The sequence below is a fragment of the Mustela putorius genome, unplaced genomic scaffold (assembly GCF_011764305.1).
Source record: "Mustela putorius furo isolate JIRA1106 unplaced genomic scaffold, ASM1176430v1.1 tig00003834_pilon_pilon_pilon, whole genome shotgun sequence".
Taxonomy (NCBI): domain Eukaryota; kingdom Metazoa; phylum Chordata; class Mammalia; order Carnivora; family Mustelidae; genus Mustela; species Mustela putorius.
This window is the reverse complement of record NW_025421987.1, coordinates 64,763,635-64,785,912: the sequence shown is the minus strand read 5'-3', so window position 1 is coordinate 64,785,912 and position 22,278 is coordinate 64,763,635. Positions and strand designations below refer to the sequence as shown.

General features: G+C 41.0%; 1 protein-coding gene and 1 pseudogene across 1 annotated transcript in view; both read left to right on the top strand.

The window, feature by feature from the left end:
- Positions 1-3,451: 3,451 nt before the first annotated feature.
- On the top strand, positions 3,452-4,817 carry LOC101673084 (annotated as a pseudogene).
- A 4,834-nt stretch (positions 4,818-9,651) lies between these two features.
- The window catches only part of SPTSSB (serine palmitoyltransferase small subunit B), a 33,467-nt gene continuing 20,840 nt past the window's right edge, over positions 9,652-22,278 (top strand). The window contains exons 1-2 of the mRNA XM_004755682.3: positions 9,652-10,694; positions 21,059-21,155. The gene's annotated coding sequence lies outside the window, so the exon portion shown is untranslated. The remainder of the gene's footprint in view (positions 10,695-21,058; positions 21,156-22,278) is intronic.

Here is a 22,278-nt window from a genome sequence, read left to right as displayed (position 1 = left end):
ATCAGAGTGGCCAAAATTTTCGAATGATCCAACCATTTTACTTTGGATTTTGACATGTAACCAAATCTTTGCCCAGAACAAACTTACTTTGCCTTTCTTTTCTAAGGCATTCACTGACTTTTTTTTTTTTTTTAGGGCTTTTGATTTAGCAACAGTCTTCTCTGACTTATTTTCTTATCCTTAATTAGTTGGAGTAAGACTCCTCAGCTATAATTAATAGCTGTGTAATGAGAAAAGGGGAACTCCAGCCCCACCATTGCCCATTCCCCACTAAGTGAATTGTCACCCATCTTCAACAAAACATCTTCCTCTCTCTTTTATGTACTATGAAAATTCATAGCTGCTCTAGCATTGTGGCATTTTTCTGTGGAGAATTTGACATTCGTTGTAAAGGTGTTATTTTAATTACAATCAAATATAAATTTTGGGTCAGGTGGCTGTTCAGGATAAAAAGAACAAACAAACCCAGAGTAAAAATAAGAAATAAGAAAATAAAGCAACAAGAAAAACCAGATGTCAAGAGTAATAAACAACAGGCAAAGAATCTCATGGAAACACAATGGCAAATGGAAAGTAGCCAGGGTCCTTCTTTGGGCAGTCTGTCTCAGTCTTTAACATTTGATCTAATGACCTAGTGACCTGCATTTTAAATTTATATGATAGCTTAATGGGAGGCATCGGGGGAAATTGGTGAAGCATCTCACAAACCACAGAGTAATCACCTAAGAAATTCTTCCCAGCAAGACTAGACTTCTTAAAATCAGGCAGGTCACAACACGCCTGTGTAAATGAAAACAGTCTCACCACAAATAGCAACCAAAACTGATATTGATCTCCAACATTTTATTTTTTAAATGGCTGTCACATGCTTTTACCTATCATTTTTTAAAAGCAGCATTACGGAGATAAAGTTCACATACCATACAACTTGCTCGTTTATAAAATACAGTTCAGTGATTTTTAGTATGTTCATAGACTTGTGCAACCATCATCATTATCTAATTCCAGAATATTTTTATGGCCCCAAAAAGAAATTCTATATTCATTAGCAGTTACTTTCTATTCTCTCACTCCCACCGTTGCCCTAACCTTGGACTCGAATTGAAAAATGAATTCTTTTTTATTTATTTATTTATTTTATTTTAAAATAAACAGGCTCCACACCCAACAGGGGGGCTTGAACTCATGATCCTGAGGTCAAGAATCCCAAACTCTACCAACTGAGCCAGCCAGGTGCCCCCAAAATCAACTCTTTTTGAGCGTGGGGTCTGCCATCTTTTGGACTGGAATTTCCATCATTGGCTCTCCTAGGTCTCCAGCTTGACAACTACAGATCTTGAGACTTGTCAACCTCCTTACTAAAGTGAGCTAATTCTTTACAAATTGTCCCCCTCCCTCCTGCTGCACCTCCCCTTTCTCTTTTGCTCTCACTCTCTCTCCATAATTGGATCTATTTCTCTGGAGAACCCTAATACAGCCTCTTTAGACAAATCTGTATTTCAGACATTGAGAGTTCTGTCATTATTTTTTTTAAGATTTTATTTATTTATTTGAGAGAGAGTGAGAGTGAGAGAACACAAGTCGGGGGCGTGGGCAGTAGCAGAGGGAGAGGGAGAAGCGGGTCCTCACTGAGCAAGGAACCCAATGTGGGGCTTGATCCCAGGACCCTGGGATCATGACCTGAACCAAAGGGAGATGTTTAACCAACTGAGCCACCCAGGCACCCTGAGAGTTCTGTCATTGTTATCCTTAACTGATGAATTATTATCCTTAACTGATGAATCAATCAATTTCTCATAAAATTGGAAGCCGTTATGTTTAAGCTAATTTCAACTTTTAAAACCGGAGTTATTTTATCTTATTTTTTTCTCAACTGTTGTTTCAGTAAAAGTCTTTTAAACAGATGAGGAAGTGAAGAGTTCTGTATCTGAATGTGTGATATAGAATTAAAGTATAAATGTTTAATGTTGGTCTGAAATAGTAGGCTAAACAATGGGTTTCCCTGAATAGGTGGTTCATAGAAAACACTGTTGAGTAAGTCACAGTTGTTACAAAATGGGAGGAAGGGGAGAAGATAGGGGGGTAAAAGGGGGGCTGGGGGGAAGGAAGAGGAAGTTGTCACCAATTATTTTCCTAAAAGACTAGCTTAAAGCTATATATGATATAAAAGATTTTAATAAGCAAAAGAGATGTATTAGGCATTTTCTAAGGGTCAGATACTTGGCTAACTGCTTTATATGCACTATAATCTCATTGAGCTGTCAAAAGAATAGTAAAGAACACTATGAGACATTTCCTCAGTGCCCGGCACACTTCTGAGTGCTTTTTTGTATATTAATTAAGTAACTTAATTTAATCCTTTGTGGCAGATGAGGAAATTGAGATTTTGGAGAAGTTTAAGTAAGTTAAACTTACTTAAGTGGTCATGGATTTAGTTATGGGAAGTCTGGCTCCTATATCCGTTCTCTTAACCAGGACAACACAGCCACCTTCTTTGAGAAAAGTGATATATGAAAAGTCATGGGAAGATTGTTTACAGTGAGCCAACAGAGTCTTGGGCAAATGACAGGTTTTGAAATCCAGCTCTTAAAGTTGTGTCACTTTAGAAGAGTTACAACCTCTCTGATTCTTGGTTTCCTATCTATAAAAATGAGATAATAGCTCCCACCCTGCCTACTAGTGACAAGACAAAGAGATAATGTATGGAAACCTTGGTAGTAATAGTTGAATAAATTATAGTTATATCAACATTATTATTATCTTTATCCATGTTATTATTATTATTCTTTTGAAGTTTGACATAGTGCTCAAAGACCCAAGCCATACAACTTTCCGAGCTAGACCTTGTTTTCAACCTTACAGTTCTAGTTCATAAAGAAAATAAAATTCTATGTTGATAGAAGTAAACTGAAACATAACAACTGATAGTAATGGAGAGTATCAGGTGCCTCTTTATAACAATGTAACTGGTGGAGGGGGATGTTTTCTATTTAACAGAAAAACAGAATTACCACTTATTTGTAGAAAACAATGATAAATAAAAAATTACTAATGAGGTTCCTTATCCTAGCCAGAAGGACACTGAGATGGGTTCTTTTAGTAAATTAATATATTCCAGTAATTTATGCAAATACCTATACCATGATATGGTTCTGGAGATGTTAGCTGGCTTAGCCAAAGGTGCAGAGTTGCTGCAAAGCTAGTGGGTGACTCAGTAAAGACTAGCACACATCAGCTTAATAGACCTTTAGAATTCTCAGTGTTACAAAGAGTTCTACTCTGGGGACCAAGAGTATTTTATGTCATCATAAAAATAAGTAGTGCTAATCTAATAATGTTTTTTAAAAATAAGGGTTAAGGTGTGAACTCAGTTCGTGAGGAGATTTTGCCTTCTGCTGTGCTGTGGAGCAAAGCTTGTTTCTCTCCCATGCAGGTTGAATTGACCAGAGCCATGGTTATGGAGAAGCCTAGTCCCCGCTGGTCAGGCAGGAATTTGTGAGACAGTATTACATGCTGCTGAACCAGGCCCTAGTCATGCCATACAGATTTTATGGGACGAACTCTTCTTATGTCCATGGGGGATCGGATCCAAGTGGAAAGCCAGTAGATGCAGTCTATGGACAGAAAGCGATCCATAGGAAAGTGATGTCACAAACTTTACCAGTTGCTGCACTAAGATTCGCCATGTTGAAGCTCATTGCCAACTAACTGATGGTGTAGTGGTCCAGGTGATGCGGTTGCTCTCTAAGAACAACCAGACTTAATGCAGATGTTTGTCCTTGCTCCTGAGGGCTCTGTCGTAAATAAGTTCTATGTTCACAATGATATCTTCAGATACCAAAATGAGGTCATTGATGGTTTTGTAAATGAGCCTCAGGAGGAATCTGAGGAAGAGGTAGAGGAATCTGAAGAAAGGCAGCAGACATCTGAGGTGGTACCTGATGATTCTGGAACTTTCTATGATCAGACTGCCAACAATGACTTAGAAGAACAGTTAGAGAAACCTGTGGCTGAACAAGAGCCATATCCTGAACCTGAACCAGAACAAGAACCAGAGCAAGAACCTGTGTCTGAAATCCAAGAGGAAAAATCTGAGCCAGCACTAGAAAAAATTGTTCCCAAGGATGCTCAGAAGAGTTCTTCCCAACACCTACAGAAATACCTCAGATAGTACAGGAAAACTTGAGGACATTTTCTTGGGGATCTGTAACCAGGAAGAACATTTCACCCAGTGGAGCTGTTCCAATTACTGGGGTATCATCTCATGTTGTTAAACTACCAGCTTCACAGCCTCGTCCAGAGTCTAAGCCTGAATCCCAGATTCCACCACAGAGGCGTCAGAGGGATCAAAAAGTGGGAGAATGATGAATAAAAATTCCTCCCTAGAGGAGATCCATGAGGCTGGTGAGCAAGGTGATGTTGAACCCCAAAGAATTATGAGACACCCTGATGGTCACCAACTTTTCACTGGCAATCTGCCAGATGAAATAGACAAATTGGAGCTTAAAGATTTTTTTCAACGTTATGGGAACATGGTGGACCTACCCATTAACTGTGGCGGGAAATTACCCAGTTTGGGTTTTGTTGTGTTTGATGATTCTGAGCCTGTTCAGAAGGTCCTTGGCAACAGGCCCTTCATGTTCAGAGGTGAGGTCCGTCTGAATGTGGAAGAGAAGAAGACCCAAGCTGCCCGGGAAGGGGGTGGTGGAGATAACCGCCGGTGGCCCTCGAGGTGGGCTGGGTGGTGGAATGAGCAGCCCTCCCAGGTGCAGAAGCCAGGATCTGGAGTGGGAAGGAGAATTGCTGCAAGGCAGTGAATTGCTCTTCACTGATCTTCAAGCAGCACTATAAATCTAGCTCCTGCAGAATGGTGAATTTCTTACACCAGCATGTGCTATCCTGGAGTTTGACCCCCGGCTGTGAAAAATTGCTTAAGTTTATACAATTTTACTTTTTGTGTTAATGATGTGTGCTCCCTCTCCCGCCCTTCCCTCTCCTGATCTTTTAGTCCTTCACTTCCAGTTTTGGGGAATGATATTTTCGGAAAAGATTTAAATTTTTAAAGAAGAGAAAAAGACTGAATTTCCTTGCTTTACTTTTGCATATACAGACTGAATTCTTTTTTTTTTTTAAAGCCATTTCCCCAAAGGAATGTGTCTTGCTTATTTCTGACATTTGGTAAGTTTCATTCATTGGAATAGTTCTTATTTTCTATGTGTTTCAAAAGCCTGTGAGAAACACGAGATTTGATAAACATTTTGAAGGCAGGAAAAATCCAAATCGTTTCTTCTTTGAAAGTCATGACTACCTTCTGGTGTGTAGAAATTGTCATTGGAAAAATTGGCAGTTTTGATTCTTGCTGGTATGGTTAAAAACTGAGTAAAAGGTATTAGAATTTTTTTTCTTTTGATATGTGATCACAGAACAATTATAAGTCTACTGTTTTTACCATTTAAATTGTGGGATAGGTTTTAAATGTCTAGGATGCAACTAATTTAGATGTCTTTTGAAATAGTTTTGTTTCATGTTTAATTTGTATTCGTAAGAAAAAAATACCCCCAAAACAAAAGAGAAACCCCAAAACCCAAATAACACAAACCACAGCAAAACTGTTGTGTCTTCTATTTATCTTTGATTCCAGCCTTGGCAGTTGTTTAAAGAACAAAAAATTTTTAAGGCTAAAAAATTAAATAAATAAAATTTTAAAAATAAATAAAAACAAAGTTTAAGGGGGTGCCTAAATGGCTCAGTCAGTTAAACATCTGACTTTGGCTCCTGTCAGGATCTCAGGGTCCTAGGATTAAGCCCCGCCTGGAGCCCTGCCTCAGGCTCCAGTCCCCAGTCAAGCTCCACACTCAGCAGGGCATCTGTTTATCCCTCTCTCTCTGTCCCTCCTCCCCTTTTCCCTCTCCCTCTGCTCCCCACCAACGCCTACCCCCACAAACCACCCCCCTCAAGCTGGCTTATTCTCTCTGCCTCAAATAAATAAGTAAATCTTTGAAAAAAAATTTTTTTTAATTTTAAAAATAAGAGTTAATCTGCACATTATGAAAGTAAACCAGAAAGAAGTCAATAAAATTTATCTCAAATTTCTGGTTTTGCTATTAAATACTCCTCTTACTGGGTTTCTTACATTCTCTCCTCCTGAAAATAAAATATACATAAGAGAATAAGTGTTGATAAAGAGAGAGATTGCTAATAGAGTTAGTTGGGACTTTATTCTTTTCTCTTGGTTTCATTGGCTTTCCATTGTCTTCTTTGTCTTGTCCAAATAGCTGTAGATACACACTGGATAGTGTGTGTAAAGACAGTGTTTGAGGCTGCTTTAGAATAATAGATGCTCCTGAGAGTCTTTTGTTAAACTAGTCTTATAGCGGCTCTGGGGATTTCTGTATTCTTCTTTGGGGGGGCTCTTTATTGCTAAGAAGTATCCTTTCAAAGGCAAGAATTGTGCATATTACAATACATCTCATGTTTGTTAACAATTAGTTAACATTAGTTCCTTAATGAAATATTACTGCTTTTCCAATTTCTAGAACTACTGACTCTGGTTATTAGTATGATCTTTATCCTAATATTCAGACAGAACTGTTTAAGGGTTAGGTCCTCCCCTGAGAGACTTCAGCCTAAGCATCTGCATATCTGTGAAACTGGAATCAGTGACTTGGAGCAACATCACTCATGCTACTAGAGCATAGCCCCATAAGAACTTCAGAAATGTATTAAAAATGAAGGAAAGAAGGGAGGAGGGGAAGGAAAGACAGAAGGGCAGGTGGGCAATCCTGCTTTTGCCATGCACTTTATAAGAGAGGGGCTGAGTTAATTTTCAATTCAGGAGGGTCTTTCTAAAGTATTCCAAAGGTGCTCAGTCATGATGCTTGGATTTCTGAATGCTAAAGAGTCATGAAGAAGGTGGCTGAGTCACTGAAAGAAAGGGGAGGAACACAGAGCTCCACTAACAAAATAGAAGAAATGTCAAAATGCAGAAGAGAAGTTCCTGAATGATGGGTATTTAGAGAAGGCAGAACGGAGGAAGGAAGGGAAAAGAGGGGGAGGGAGATGAACTATATGAGTGCTTTGTAAACGGTGGTTCATTTGAGCCTTCAGAAGAACCCAATGATGTCAGTATTATTCCCACTTCACAGATGAGAAAATTAAGGTATAGAGATACAAGAGAATTTGTCTTAGACTATAGTTTGTTGGTAGAAAAGCTGGGATTTAAACCCAGGTGTATTTTGTCCCAAAGTCCATAACTTTTACTATCGTGCCATTCTGGTTAAGTTTGCAAGCTTGAGAAAACTCACATTTCACACTGTTCCTTTTGCTCCCGTAGGAGTAAGACGATTCTCAGCAGACGCATACCAGATCTGGTAACTGACAGCTGGCTATTCCAAGTGGATTCTCACAACTTCTCTCCTTTCTGGTATGCTGAACTCCAGATACATTCCACACAACCTCGTACTTGACAAAGTGATCCCATTCCCTTCCAGTATTTGTCCCCAAACCTTCCAGGTTACCTAAGGAAATATACTCTTTTATTACTTTTAACTTTTACTACTTCTAAAAGATTTCTACTCTGGCAAGCATGTGTTCTTTAGGCATTCAACAGCAGCTTTATGATAATGACAACAAAAGGCCCTGTTCAAAATGTTCAGTTGATATCATTATCATTACTTCGAATTCTCATACTATTGTATTCTAAACAATTATGCCTGGCTCTTTAAAACTTATTCCCCTTTCTATAAGCTGTGATGTGTCTTAACTATTTCTTATCTCACCATTTGTAGTTAGCAGAAAGGGAGAATCCTCTTCATGGAGAAAGAACATCATTTGCGACTTGAAAAAAAAAAATCCCTCTTTTCTGTGGTTATATACCATCTTTCCTTCCCAATGTTACTTGTGTCTTTGTTCCTTGATTTTTTTTTCAGTGAATAAGTTTGTTTGTTTGGTTGGTTTTATAGATCAATTCTCCTGGATTTTTACTTTTCTATTTCATTAATTTCTGCTTTAGTCTTTACTAGTTAATATAATTCTTTTGCAATTTTCTTTTTAATTGTTTTGATTAATTTTATCCTCATTGTGCTTCAATAGATGATGTGGCCCATCTGATCACTATCTTTTAAAAATGTGATCTTTGGGGTGCCTGGGTGGCTCAGTGGGTTAAGCCGCTGCCTTCGGCTCAGGTCATGATCTCAGGGTCCTGGGATCCAGTCCCACATCGGGCTCTCTGCTCAGCAGGGAGCCTGCTTCCTCCTCTCTCTCTCTCTGCCTGCCTCTCTGCCTACTTGTGATCTCTCTCTGTCAAACAAATAAATAAAATCTTTAAAAAAAAATGTGATCTTTATTTTTATGATCTAGTTAAGTTTCTTCTTTGTTTAGATAGAAAAAAACAACTATTTTCCACTGGGAATGAAAAAACCCACATATCTTTTATCTGTGTGTGGTTATATTACACATAAATCATTCAAGATCTTTTTTAATAGTCTGGATGCATCTGCCAAATGTACCAGTTTCTCCCCACCTCCAGCTGAAGTAAGTGCGAGGTCTTCTACCCGTTTCACAAAACTTGGGCAGGGAGAAGTGAGGCCTGTTTCTGTACTTCCACAAATGTACAATCACCTGGCCATTGTCAAGATCTAGTAAGGAAACTAGATCATGAGGAGTGAGACCTAAAACACGAGTGCAATGGTACTGGCCCTGCCGCACAACGGGCTTGGCGACCCTGGGCGAGTCGCTTTTCAGGTTTTCTATTTCCTCATCTATTTCCACACCTCAATGGTGTGGTCCTACTTGCTCTGCCGAAATTACAAGGTTTGTCAGGAGAAGCAGCGAGATAAGGATGTGAAACAACACAAAGTGATAATGAAATAAAAAATACTAGCAGTGGTTGCCAGTATTTAGATACAGTCCCAGGGAAGGAAAACATAAGGATGTAAAATCTGGCCAGTACCGGCTTCAGTTCCTGGCGGGTCCCTTCCCTGACCCCCAACCACCGCCAGCTTCCTTTGGGGACGCAGTCCCTCCTGCGTGCAGAACATCCCTCGCAATGACGGAAGTCTTCCTCTTCGTGGCACCCGCGGCTTGGAACCTGCTGGAAGAGTGTTGGGCAAATGAGCCGAAACCTGCCCGTAGCTCAAATTCGCGCTTCCGCACGACCAGCCCTGGCCGAGCATGTGCAGTGCCTCCTCCCTCGGCGGTGGGGGTTGACTGGCAGTTGTGGCCCAAACGCTCGTTAATCGGAAGAGGCTCTGGGCCCCCGACGCCCCCGGGGCTGGGGCCGAGGCTCGGTGGCGGAGATGCCGGGCCTCTGCGCTCGCAGCCCGCAGCCGCCGCGTTAAACCTAAGCACCTTGCCCTCGGGAGGGAAGGGAATCGCTGGGGTTCTGGATGCGGGCTTCCAGGGAAGATGCTCTTCGCGGTCCCGCGCCTCCTCGGGAAGATCGCTGAGAGCGGAGCGCGAGCGCTGGGCACGCCGGCCCCGGATCCGCTGGAGCCCGCGCCGCGCGCGTCTGCGCCGCCGAGCCGCCTCCCAGCTCGCGTTCCCCAGTTTGCGTTCCTGCCGCAGTCCGGGCCCGAATTAACTCTCTTCACTTGTGAGTGAGCACACACAAGTTCCCCGGGCACGATCCTGCCATCTGCTTCCCCGGGGGGAGCCCAGTTTTTCAGCGATTAACCTCCCAGCCAAGGGGCGGAGGGAAGGTGGCAGGATGGAGGGAGCGGGGCGGGGAGAGGCGTTCCTGCGCGTTCAAAGGCAGCAGAATTAGCTGCCGGCGCTCAATGGGTTTACTTTCTTCGATTTTTGACAAACAAATGCAAGGGGATGCCTGCTCGGCCGACTGCCGCCCCGGCCCGGAGCCCTGGGCTCACTTCGCAGCCTGCTGCCGAGTTTCGCACCGCAGTCCTGCTCAGCATCCGCCGAGCTTCGCCCCCTTGCCCGAGTCTGCAGATGGATGGATGCGGGGCGCAGGCTTCTCCTGGTCGGGTTAACGCTGGCTCCGGCTAAAGCCCCGAAGCGCCCACCTCGCGCCTCCCGTTTATCTGCTCGCCCCCACCACCACTACCAAAGGACGTGCCCCTCTGGTAGTGTCGGGGCTCCCAGCCCAAGAGAGGGGGAGGACACTTCCCTCTCCCCTCCTCCCCATCCCCGACGCGGCTCGGGGTTTTACTGCAGCAGCCGGAGGTGACAGCGACGCCTTAGCCTCCTCCGTTGCTTTCAGAGCCCTGGCTTCCCCTGCATCCGGAAAGCACCCCCTCTTGAGAGGCTGGTCCGTGGAGAAGTGCTAACGAGCTGCAGAAAACCAAATTTAAAAATGTAGAAGTCGCTGGGCTGCATTCCTCCGAGGACGAGCCCGATCGCCCAGGACAGAGTGTGGCAGCGTGTGGGAAGTTGGGACCGTAGAGCAAGGGGGGGAGGGGAGTGGTGCAGCCGGCATTCTCTTCTGGAAGAAATCGCTGGGAGCAGTGCGGTTGGACACAAGTTTGCGTGGGAGTGTTTTCCTTTTGTCAATAATTAATCACCGGAATCGGTCTGGCAGAATTGGAGTTTTAGCAATAGTGCAGAGGGCGGGGCCGAACACCTAACTCCAGGAGGCTCTGAGGCGCCCGGCGCAGTGGGAAGCTCGCAGCAGCTGGGGAGGAGCCAAAGCTTGGGCGCTCACCTAAGCCGCAGGGAGATACACCCAACCCAACCGGGAGGTAAGCATCTTCCAAAATATATGCTTGAACGCTGAAGTAGCTTTAGTAGGATAGAATTCCTGTCTCTACCGGGAAGAAATTAATTCTAGCTTTAATGCAATTTATCCGTTTATTATTTAACTGCATTAAAATTTTAAGAATTGAATGGGTTTTTCCATTTGTCTTAGTAACAGAGTTGCCTTTCTAACGTAGTTAGAAACTAAGAGGTTTCACTCAACAGAAGCCAAACTTTATTACCGAAACTTTCCCAGCCAAAGAAGAGAAAATTACTTTGTGAATTACTTTCGTATTTATCTTTGTGTAGTTCAGTAACTATTCAGGGAAATATCTTTGGGAGGTGCTCGGTTTCATTCTTAAATATTCTAGTGTTGTGTTCTTATATAATACTTTTTGCTCCTAAAGCTACTTTAGGCGATAATACACACAAGACAACTACCCAAAAAGTGAAGAACTTCCCATTTTAACATTTTCTCGCGATTATTAAGCAGTGTGTATTTTCTCAAAGATGCTTACGTGATCATTCAGAAGTAACCAGACTTCTAAACCCCAGGAGAAAGGAATAGTTAACTTTGCCATGGGAGTGGAGATGTGAGGAATGGAAAGCAGAGGGTTTTAGATATGAGCAGAAGTTCTATGTCTGTGTCAACTAAAGTGACATTCAACTGGTTGGCAATTAACATAGATGAGTTTCGCCCCTGATTCAATAAAGAATTTGAAGAATTGTTAAATGTAAATCTTAACCCTAAAACTACAAATAAATTCATCAGGGAAATTGGGAAAGTTGTTTTTCTAAAAGACATAGTAGTGTGATCGTTCTTTTGAATTAATTAAGAAATATATGGTCATTTTTGCCTGTGAACTTTTTAGATCAATACATTAAAACTAATGAGGTTTTAGTAACTTAGTATGCATATTTTAATTATTCCTATGCTTTCAAAAACAGGCATCATTTTGATAACTTTCAATGGCTTTGATGGCTTTGTACATAGATTACTAGAGCAATAATAAGCTCTCATATGAAATGCACTGTCACCCTCAATATTCAAATATTTCTATTCAGCCACTTAATAACAAATTAAGAATAGTTTGTCAAACTAAATGCATGAGCATTCTAGAATTTGACTGGATATAAAGTGAAAAGTTAACCAGGCCTCAACTACAATCAGTTTTCCTAATCCACTGTTAGTAAATTTACAAAATTTACTTTTGCAAAAACTGTCCTTCGTAAGTCTCTATTTACTATGTCAGCGTAAGCTATTTTACCAAGTATATAAGTTTATATACCAAGTATATAAGATGCAACATTTGCATTACAAATTATCCAAATGGAACTCAACTTCCAGAATGATTGTGTAAGGAGCTCCATGAACCCACTTTCGTAGCAAAACAACCACTGGCAAAAATTATAGATAAACTAGTTAGTCTCTGGAAATTGTTCTGAGGAAATACAACAAATGAAGAAAACCTTATTCAAGACAAACTACTGCAATTCAGTAAGAACAATAAGAGTGTGAGGCATTCCAACCACAACCCACTTCCCCGTCGCCCTCCAGCTAGCAGATGGTGCTCCATCCCAGGTGGCTGCCCTCAAGAGCACAGGGCTCCCTCTGAACTTAGATCCCAGTCTAGGGCTATGGTAGATCCCTGGGAAAAGCAGGCTACTGGCATCTTATCACCCACTTTGTGTTGTAGAAGCTTTCTTCTAGGCATGAGCAGGCAAGAGGTCTCAGGCTCTTCTAATACCCCCATTCTTAAGGCATATGAAGAAAAATTCAACATCTAAAAGACAAATAAGCCATACAAAAATGGGCAAGGGAATCAAAGAGACATTGCTCCAAAGAAGATGTACAAATGGCCAATCAACACATGAAAAAGTACTTACTGGGCGCCTGGGTGGCTCAGTGGGTTAAGCCTCTGCCTTCGGCTCAGGTCACGATCTCAGGGTCCTGGGATCCAGTCCCATATCGGGCTCTCTGCTCAGCAGGGAGCCTGCTTCCCTCTCTTTTTCTCTCTCTCTGCCTGCCTCTCTCTCCATCTACTTGTGATCTCTCTCTGTCAAATAAATAAATAAAATCTTTAAAAAAAAAAAAAAAGAAAAGGTACTTACTATTAGTAGTCATTAAAGAAATGAAGATCAAAAGCATAAGGTACCATTTCACACCAACCAAAATGGCCATAATAAAAAAAAAAGACAGATAATTAACACTTGCTGGAAAGGAGGTAATTGGGACCATCACACATTGGTGGTAGGAATATAAAATGGTGAGTTACTGGGGCAGGGGCACCTGGATGGCTCAGTCAGTTAAGCATCCAACTCGATTTCAGCTCAGATCATGATCTCAGGAGCCCATCAGTCTCCAAGCTCAGCAAGGAGTCTGCTTGAGACTCTCTCCTTCTACCTCTGCCCCTTCGTCTGCTCACACAAACTCTCTCTTTCTCCCTCTCTCTCTCTCAAATAAATAGATACATCTTTGAAAAACAAAAGTTTAACACAGAGTTAGCACATAACCCAGCCATCCCACTTCTAGCTATATATCCAAGAGAATGAGAATGTACTTCCAAGTACACGAATGTATGAATGGTACATCAAGGTTCAGAGCAGCATTACTCATAATAGCCAAAAAGTGAAAACAATCCAAATGGTCACTTACTGATAAATGGTCACTTACTGATAAAATGTGATACAGAATAGAAAAATGGAATAGTATTTAGCAACAAAAAGGAATGAAGTACTGATACTTGCTACAGCATGGATGAACCTTGAACAGATTATGCTAAATGGGAGAGGACCATATACTATGTGATTCCATGTATACAACAGATCTATAACAGGCAAACTTCTAGAGACAGAAAGAGCAGAGTTGGGGAGGAATGGGGAATGATTGCTAAAGGATACACGGGTCTTATTGGGGTGATGAAAATGGTCTAAAATTGACTGGTGATGTTTATATCACTGTGTGTATACTAAAGACCATTGAACTGTGTACTTTAAATGGCTAAATTATATCTCAATAAAGCTGGTTTTTCAAAATAAATTGACCAAGATACTCAAAACACAGATGGATTTAGAACTTGGGAGTTCATGAATTCCCATATACCACTAAACCAATGGCTTACATGGGGCTTTTTTTTTTTCTTTGCTTTCTAAGATTTTATTTATTGATTTGTCAGAGAGAAAGAGAGAGAGAGAGAGAGCGAGCACAAGCAGGACAAACGGCAAGCAGAGGGAGAAGCATGCTCTCTGCCGAGCAAGGAGCCTGACACGGGACTTAATCCCAGAACCGTGGGACCTTGATCTGACCCAAAGGCATATGCCTAACTGACTGAACCATCCAGGTGTCCCTACATGAAGCTTTTTCCCAAGGACCACACGGAAATATATGAAATAATCAAGAGTGGCTCAGGTATTACACAGCTCTGTGATTTGCACATGTTTACACACTCACCCAAGTTTTCCTCTGTTTAGAAATAAGTCAAATGTAGGGGCACCTATGTGGCTCAGTCAGTGAAAGATCCCAACTCTTGATTTCGGCTCAGGTCATGATTTCAAGGTCATGATCTCAGGGTCGTGAGATCAAGCCCTGAGTTGGGCTTGTGCTGGGCATGGAGTCTGCTTAACATTCTCTCTCTTCCTCTGTCCCCCTCAATACCACCCCTCCTGTCCCCGGCATGAACTCTCTTTCTCTCTCTCAAAAAAAGAAAAAAATATATATATATATATAGGAAAGTAGTCAAATGTCACTAGTGTAGTCTTATAGAGAATTGGCTTGTAAATGCCCAACCTTTTTGGACTAACCAACTTGCTATATTAATTTAAGCCCAATGAGGCCGGTTGTTCCTCCCATTACTAGATAACTCTAGTCCTTTATCAGTTCTTCAGGCCAGTTGTTGAAAGACGTTACACTGAGGGAGAGAAGGAGGTTACTTAAATCCCAACCAAGAGCAAACTTTGCCACTCAGATTAGCCCAGTTTCATTCCCCCAGATTGGCCCCCAAAGTAGGAGTCTTGGGGGGACAGGAAGAGCTGGAGCAGTCACTCTGGTTTCAGAATAAACTGACATGTCACTGCTGGAAAGCATTTCCTGTGATGTGACATCTCAAATACAAGAGAAGCTCTCAAATAATTCATATATTCTTCTAGTCATCTTTATGTTCTGAGTTCTCATAAACTGCCTGATCTTGTACCAAGAACCAGGGAACTGGATGATAGTGCTTTGTCCAAAAATAAGGATATAAAGTTAGTGAGTCTCTGAGTTCCATGGGGCTGGTAAGCAGCAGCTAAACTTGTTGCTAGAAATAGTTAACGAGTACACTGAGCCAAACCATACCCTTAGCCTTAGGGATTCAAGTAAGTCTGCCTGCATCAGGAAAACTCAAGATTTTCTATTCTCATCAACACAGCCTTATCATTCCATGTATATGTTTAGAAGAGTATGCCATGCTGATGAAAATGGGTTCCATGTGGCTTTTGACCATCAGAGCTTTTGTATAGGTCCTATTGTCACATTTCATCCAATTAGAAGATTTACACAAAAAAATGTCAAAGATCCAACCAGTTGTCTATAGATTAAATACATGTAAAAAAAACTTGATCACAGTTATTACTTATTAATATGGCTTTGATCAGGATTAATAATTCATTTATCCAACAGATATTTCTTATGCACCTATCTTGTGCCAGAACAACTCTAGGCCCCGAATGAGTAATAAAATAAGCTCCTTCCAGGAGCTTCAATTCTAGAGGGGACATCAGCCATTTAAAAAAATGATTAAAAAGTAATTATAATAATAAGTGATTTACAGTGTATGATAAGAGATAAGGGCTCTGGAGAAAGAATTAAGCAGAGAAAGGAATGAGGTAGTTTTAAACTGTGGCATCATGCAAGGGAGTAAAATTGCGTAATTAGATAATGTAAAGAAGACGTAGAAACCTGGCTACATGTCTCTGAGTTGGACCATGAAGAGTACCAGCTCCAGGTGAACTCTTCCCCTTGGGAGTCTTGGTTTCCCCTTCCCATTAGCATTATTTTGCTACCTTGGCTTTGCTGCTCCTTCATTAAGGAAAATACTAGTCTTAACACAGGCACAAGGAAGGCATAGCTTAATACCTGCTCCAGAGAACTATAATCCAAATAAAACACCACCTTATGATAACAAAAATTCTTGTTGAGGGAAATCATTAGCCTGGGGTTTCGGTTTTCTTTTCCTTTCTCTCTTTCTTTGCCCTGGATTCTTGTCGTCTGCCAGAGGACAGTGTGGTAAATAATTAAGAACTGCTTTCCCGAAGTTAACATCTTTTTGAAGGGTTGGGGTTGCGGGGAGGATGAGGGGAAGAAAAATTTCCAGGTCATTTTGGAAAGGTGAAGGGAGAACAGAGCTTTCAGAACTAGAGCACAGAGCATGGACTCCCACAGATCATTTGAAAAACGTGGGGAGGGGGGAAGCAACCAGAGTCTCCACTTTCCTGGACTGTCCCAGAATCTCTACTCAAGGCTCTCGTTTTAAAAGACACCTGAGGACACAACGTTCTAGGAAAAGACAATGGGTGTGGCAGCTCGCCTGGAATAGAGCTTTTAGAAAATGGCTTAAAAGGGAGCAGGTACTTGATGTTTTAAAGTCAAAAAAAGAGCATTTATTTCAGGCTTAGAGGAGAAGCATTTAAGCATGGTCAGAGTCCAGTTAGAAATAAGTCAAAAGACTCCCTGTTATAATGGGGGCTATTTTGGTATATTAGAATTCTTAATTTATTTATTCTACAGATGTTAATTGAGCAGTCCCCTGGGTGCTGGTGGAATAACAGAGAGGAAGACCTTGTTTCAAAGATCTTTCTTTGGGATGCCTGAGTGGCTCAGTCAGTTAAGTGTCTGCTTTCAGCTCAGGTCATGATCCCAGGCTCCTGGGACCAAGTCCCACATCCGGCTCCTTGCTCAGCAGGGAACCTGCTTCTCTCTCTGCTTCTGCCTGCCACTCTGCCTACTTGTGCTCTCTCTCTCTGACAAAAAAATAAAAATCTTAAAAAAAAAAAAATCCAAAGACCTTTCTTTGTAGAAGTTACATTATATGCCTTTTGCAACAAAATAGCTGAAGCACAGAGTGATGAGGATAAGAACTTTTTGACCTGCCTGTCCTGACACCTCCTTCCAGACTGGGTTAGCACCTCCTTCCAATGCTTTCCTGTCATAGTACTTACCACACTATGTGGGGATGCTAGCCTAACTGTCCTTTCTCCTCTCTGGAAAGTGCTAGAAGAGATTGACCTGTCAGTCTTAGTCATCATTTACATCTCTAGAACATTTTCTTTTTTTAATTAAGGACTTATTTATTTATTTCAGAGAGAGCAAGAGCAAAGAGCCTGGGGTGGGATCATAGGGAAAGGGAGGGAGAGAATCTCAAGCAGACCCCCCCCCTACCTGTGTGATGAATATTTGATTGGATGGATGGGTGAGTACATTAACGATTTGCCAAGTTAAGACCAAAGCTCTTTGCAGAGATAGGCAGTTCCCCAGAGTTGTTAAGAGTTGTGTACTCTACACTAGTTGTGAGACTTTGGGTCAGCTTTGAAATTTCCCAATGTCAGGGGCACCTGGGTGGCTCAGTCAGTTGAGTGTCCAGTGATTTTGCCTCAGGTCATAATCTCAGGGTCCTGGGATCAAGCCCCGCCTTGGGCTCCACACTCAGCAGGGAGTCTGCTTCTCTTCCTCTCTTTCTGTCCTCCCCCACCCCCGCTTGAGTTCTCTCTCTCACTCTCTCAAATAATCTTTAAAAAAAATAAATAAAATAAAATAAATTCCCAATGTCTCAGTTTCCTCATTTGTGAAATGGTTACAGAAATAGTGCCTCCACCATAGTGTTATTAAGTGAACTACATAAGGTAAGCTATAATATAAAGCAGTTAGCAAAGTTCTGGGACATAAGTTGTTCAATAAATACTCTCTGCTATTATTACCCATATAGAATGGCAGTTTCCTGGGGGACAGTTTGCTATTCAAATATTGCATTCCTGCCCTTTCAGCTGCATTGTAAGATCAAAGGATGTCAATTAGGAATTCCAAGCCAAAGCTACCATTTTGAATTCAAGCTCTCTGAAAAGATTAAAAAGAGAATTTGGGAATTAATATAAGTAGGATATTGAACAAGAAAATTAAACAGACTAGAAAAAGAAAGGAGGAAAACAAGCTCAAGATGGTATGTCCAAAGCAAATTTTTTGGAGTGATAATAACCTCTACAGCTCTCACACCCAGACCTCCCGTTTAGACAGCCCAAGTACCAGCCCAACCCCATTCTGGAACACACTCATACCTCATAAAATGTCAGGCCCCTTACGCATCAATAGATGTTCACTGATGCAGAAGAAAGAAAAGTGAAAAAAAAGTTATTTGAAGTGGAGTCTTATCTAACCCTGAAAGTGTTAGAGCATCCTCTTCATTTTTTTTGAAAATTGAATACTCCTCTTTTTGTGTGAGACCTTTGGTCAGAATTATCATAGTGCCTCTTCACAGGCAACTCCTTATTACCTTCTGAATGAGACCAAACGCCAGCCTGTGACCAACATATGGAATCCCAGCATCCTCACTGCTTCCCTCTGTTCTGGCAAACAGAATGCACATGGTCTCTCTCCCAACCATGGTGGAGTCTCATGGCTTTCGTCTTCTCCTAAGAATAGTAAACTGCTGCTCTCTTACTAACTCATCAACTGGAAAGTCAGTTTTAAATAAAAGTAGCTTAGAATCACTCTACTGATGGAAAAACTAGGCCTAAAAGAAGACATAAGTGACCCCAATTCTTCAGTTACCAACTCTTTTCATTCCTCAAGGCTGAAGATATGTTCTCTACTCCACAAGGGAGATCTTGGTCCTTAAATTTTTAATAAGGTGTTTTATTGCCTCAATTTTTCAACAAAGAAAAAAAAATCAATCAGGTTGGCCTAGTTCTGGTTTTGATGGGCAGGAAAATCAGGTTATAATTTAGGACAAAGGAGTTGTTCCACAGGTTTCCTCCATTTAGGAGAAAACAAACATTGGCCGCAAACACAGGAGAGATGATATGGGACCCCTATGACCTTCAGAGTGAATTCTTCCTCCTAGACTCACAGAAGTCACCATTTTACCCACTTACATCATATGTCTCTGAAAGGTTCAATGGAGTCACCTGGAAGGAATCTCACAGAGGAAATAAAATGCATGTAGAAAACAAGAGGAACAATTATTAACTGTAATAAAAGTTACTCTCTCTGAGCCCTTACTAAGACCAGGCACCATTAAGCATCCTTTACCAATGTTATGCTATATCATCTTCACAGCAACACAGAAAATAATCATCTCTGTGTTACTGACAACCTAACCGATGTTCCCAGAGGTTAAATGATATCCTGGATATCACACAGTAGCAAACTCCGGCTTGCCATTTTCAAAATCCACACTTTTATCACAGACCAAAAATATTTAATGAAGTGAATCATTCTCCAGTGGGATATTGAATTCTATTATACAAATAGGATCTCGCATTTGATGAAATCTTAGTAATTTCTTCTTAAAATCTTCCTGATGGTTGATAATAATCCTCAGGAGATGTGGTCCAGTCTCTGCTTCAACAGTTTCCCTAATGGAAATATCACTACTTCAACTAGGCAATCACTTTCCCTTTAGATAGCTCTTATAATAAGTTTTCCCTGAGATTCACCTCTGAAAACAATAAATTCCAAAACTTCACCTCCAGGACTGCCTGTAACACCATTTAAAACCTTTCAGATCTTTTAAGACCTCCAAGACACATTTTTCTCCTCAAATCTTCTCTCAACATTGCCCTTAAAAACCTTCCAGACTTTTCTCTATTTAGCTTCCTTCAGGTGTGCTCAACTGGCTGGAGTAACTGCTTTTTGCAGCTGGAAGAAGGATCCTAATCAAAGCCAAGGGCTGTAGCCCCTTTTTGTCATCTGTGGCACTGTACTCCTATAAATATATAAGGATACTGGCACTGTGGTTTGAATCTATTCTCCCCAAATCCATGTTGAACCTGAACCTCCGAAGTGATCATAGAAGGAAGTGGGAGGTCATCAGGAGGTGCTTAGATGATGAGGATAGAGACCCTCATGAATGGGATTAGTATTCCTATAAAAGGGCTACAGAGAGATCTCTTGCTCCTTCCACCACGCAAGGACACAGTAGAAGGTGCCAGCTATGAACCAGGAAGAGGGTCTTCACCGGAATGACTTCTTAGTCTCCAGAACTGCAAGAAATAAATTACTATTGCTTACAAGTTACTGAGTTTGTGGTATTCTTTTATAATAGCCCAAATGGACTGAAACAATTAGATCACTTATTTATTGCCCAACATTTTACAACACTAATGGCTCATAATGAACTTGAAGTCAAATTAAATTGTTTAGTCTTTTTTACTTGAACTGATCATCAACCACATTTCCCCCCCATCAGATCCTTGGACCATTAGCTTTTTGAATTGAAGAATGAGGTTTTATACTTCCCACAAAAGTTTTACCATACTTGGAACTCTGTAATCTCCTAAGTCTTTTATAACTTCACCTCATAATTTGAGCTTTTCTGCAAATCTGATCATGCATAATTTCTATGATTTAATTCAGATGGACAAAAATCCTACCAAGGTCAGGACAAAATGCAGACCTGTGGGCCTCACCACTAGAGACCCACTCCCTGACTTTATGATGCATTACCAGTTACGGAGCACTTTCACAAACATCTCACTTGATTTTTACAACTTACCCTGTAAATCAGAAACTATTATCATTGTATGTGAGGACAAAAATTCAGAAAGATGTTTGACTTGCCTAATGGAACACAGCTAATAAATGACAAAATGGGAAAAAGCCTTAAGGCTTCTAACCATTTCCAGAGCATTTTCAAAACCAGATTTTTAAATACAGTGGATTAACCTAATCTCTTTTTCCTTTTTCTCCCCACCATAGATATCAAAAGAGACTAATAAAAATTAAAAGCACTTTCCAAAAAAAAAAAAAAATCTCACTTAAAACCCACCATATAAAGCAGATTAAAAGCTGGCTGTTCTGATAGAAATGAGGTACAAGATTCTTAGTCTCTGTGTCTGTCCCACTTGGGGCATCCCCTCAACCCCCTGTAGATGGTAACGTGGCGTCTCGTAGTCTCCCAAGCACATTCCAAAGTCACTAACCAGTGGCATGTTTTCAAACTGTAACCTGCTCTGAAAGCAGCTCTTAAAATATGGCTAGCTTGTCATACTTTGCTTTTATAATACATTTTAGATTTTTGTGGGAGATAACCATTCAAGAGGTTTCATAACCTTTACACAGAACAGAACTATTTTAAAGTTTGAAGGCAACTTTGGATTAATCCAAATCTTTATTTCACAGATGAAGAAACAGCAACCCAGAGAAGAGAAGTAACCCACACAGGATTATTCTACAGAGGCACAAAGGCAAGAACCAGGATCTGAACCCTCCTAGGCTGGTAAATTCTTCTGATTATATCATGGAGTCTCACTTTTAGAAATCTGACCCTTTTGATGACAAGACGACATTTTTAACAACATGGAGCTTCTGGTTCTCACTTAAGCAACCAACAAATATTATACCCTTGATATCAGAATGGCATTTAGGATGATACAAAGGAATAAAATGTGGCAATTAGCTTTAGTAATGAGGTCTTGAAACAGCGGCTCTTAGCTTCAGAAATCACAAGTTCCTTTGAAGTGTGTGAAGAAAAATGTTTATGCAAAATTTGCAAACATCTCAAGGGGTTTCTAGATGCACCCCACCACCAAGTGCTTGGCCTCTAGGTTAAGAACCTCTGGCCAAGCTCAGAACAAGTGCCAGGGCCAAGACTGCATAATGCCAGCTCCTTTCTTATTTATGGGACTTCTGGTTAAAGGCTGCTTCTGTTTCAGAGTCCTTCATCTTTTATTTAAATGAAGTGGCATCTTATCCTGGAAGACCTTTGATATAAGAGAGTAGTAAGTTTTAATACGTACTTAATTAAACAGGACAAATTGAGAAATACAAGAAAATGAAAACATTTTTCTTTCAAAAATATAAGTAGTGAAAGTAAGGATGACTTGTGCTTATAATAGGACATTCATTTTATTTCTGTTTCTTTTATTCTTAAGAAAGTAAGAAAAAGGGGCACCTGGGTGGCTCAGTGGGTTAAAGCCTCTGCCTTCGGCTCAGGTCATGATCCCAGGGTCCTGGGATCGAGCCCCGCATCGGGCTCTCTGCTCAGCGGGGAGCCTGCTTCCTCCTCTCTCTCTCTCTGCCTGCCTCTCTGCCTACTTGTGATCTTTGTTTGTCAAATAAATAAATAAAATCTTTTTAAAAAAATAAAATAGAATAAAAATAAAAAAAGAAAAGAAAGTAAGAAAAGGAAATAAAATGAAAACAACTTAGATTACCACTAATTGCCTGACCACTTTGATGAGATCTATGGGGAAATGGGAAACAGAGTAGGGGTGGGGACAAAAAGAAATAGATTTATTTTCTGAACTGATTGTTTCTTAAACCTTCCCTTTGCCACAATGTGTTAAAAGATTTGTAGTTCTGAAATGGCTGGCAAAAATGTCATTTTTAAATAGATTGGG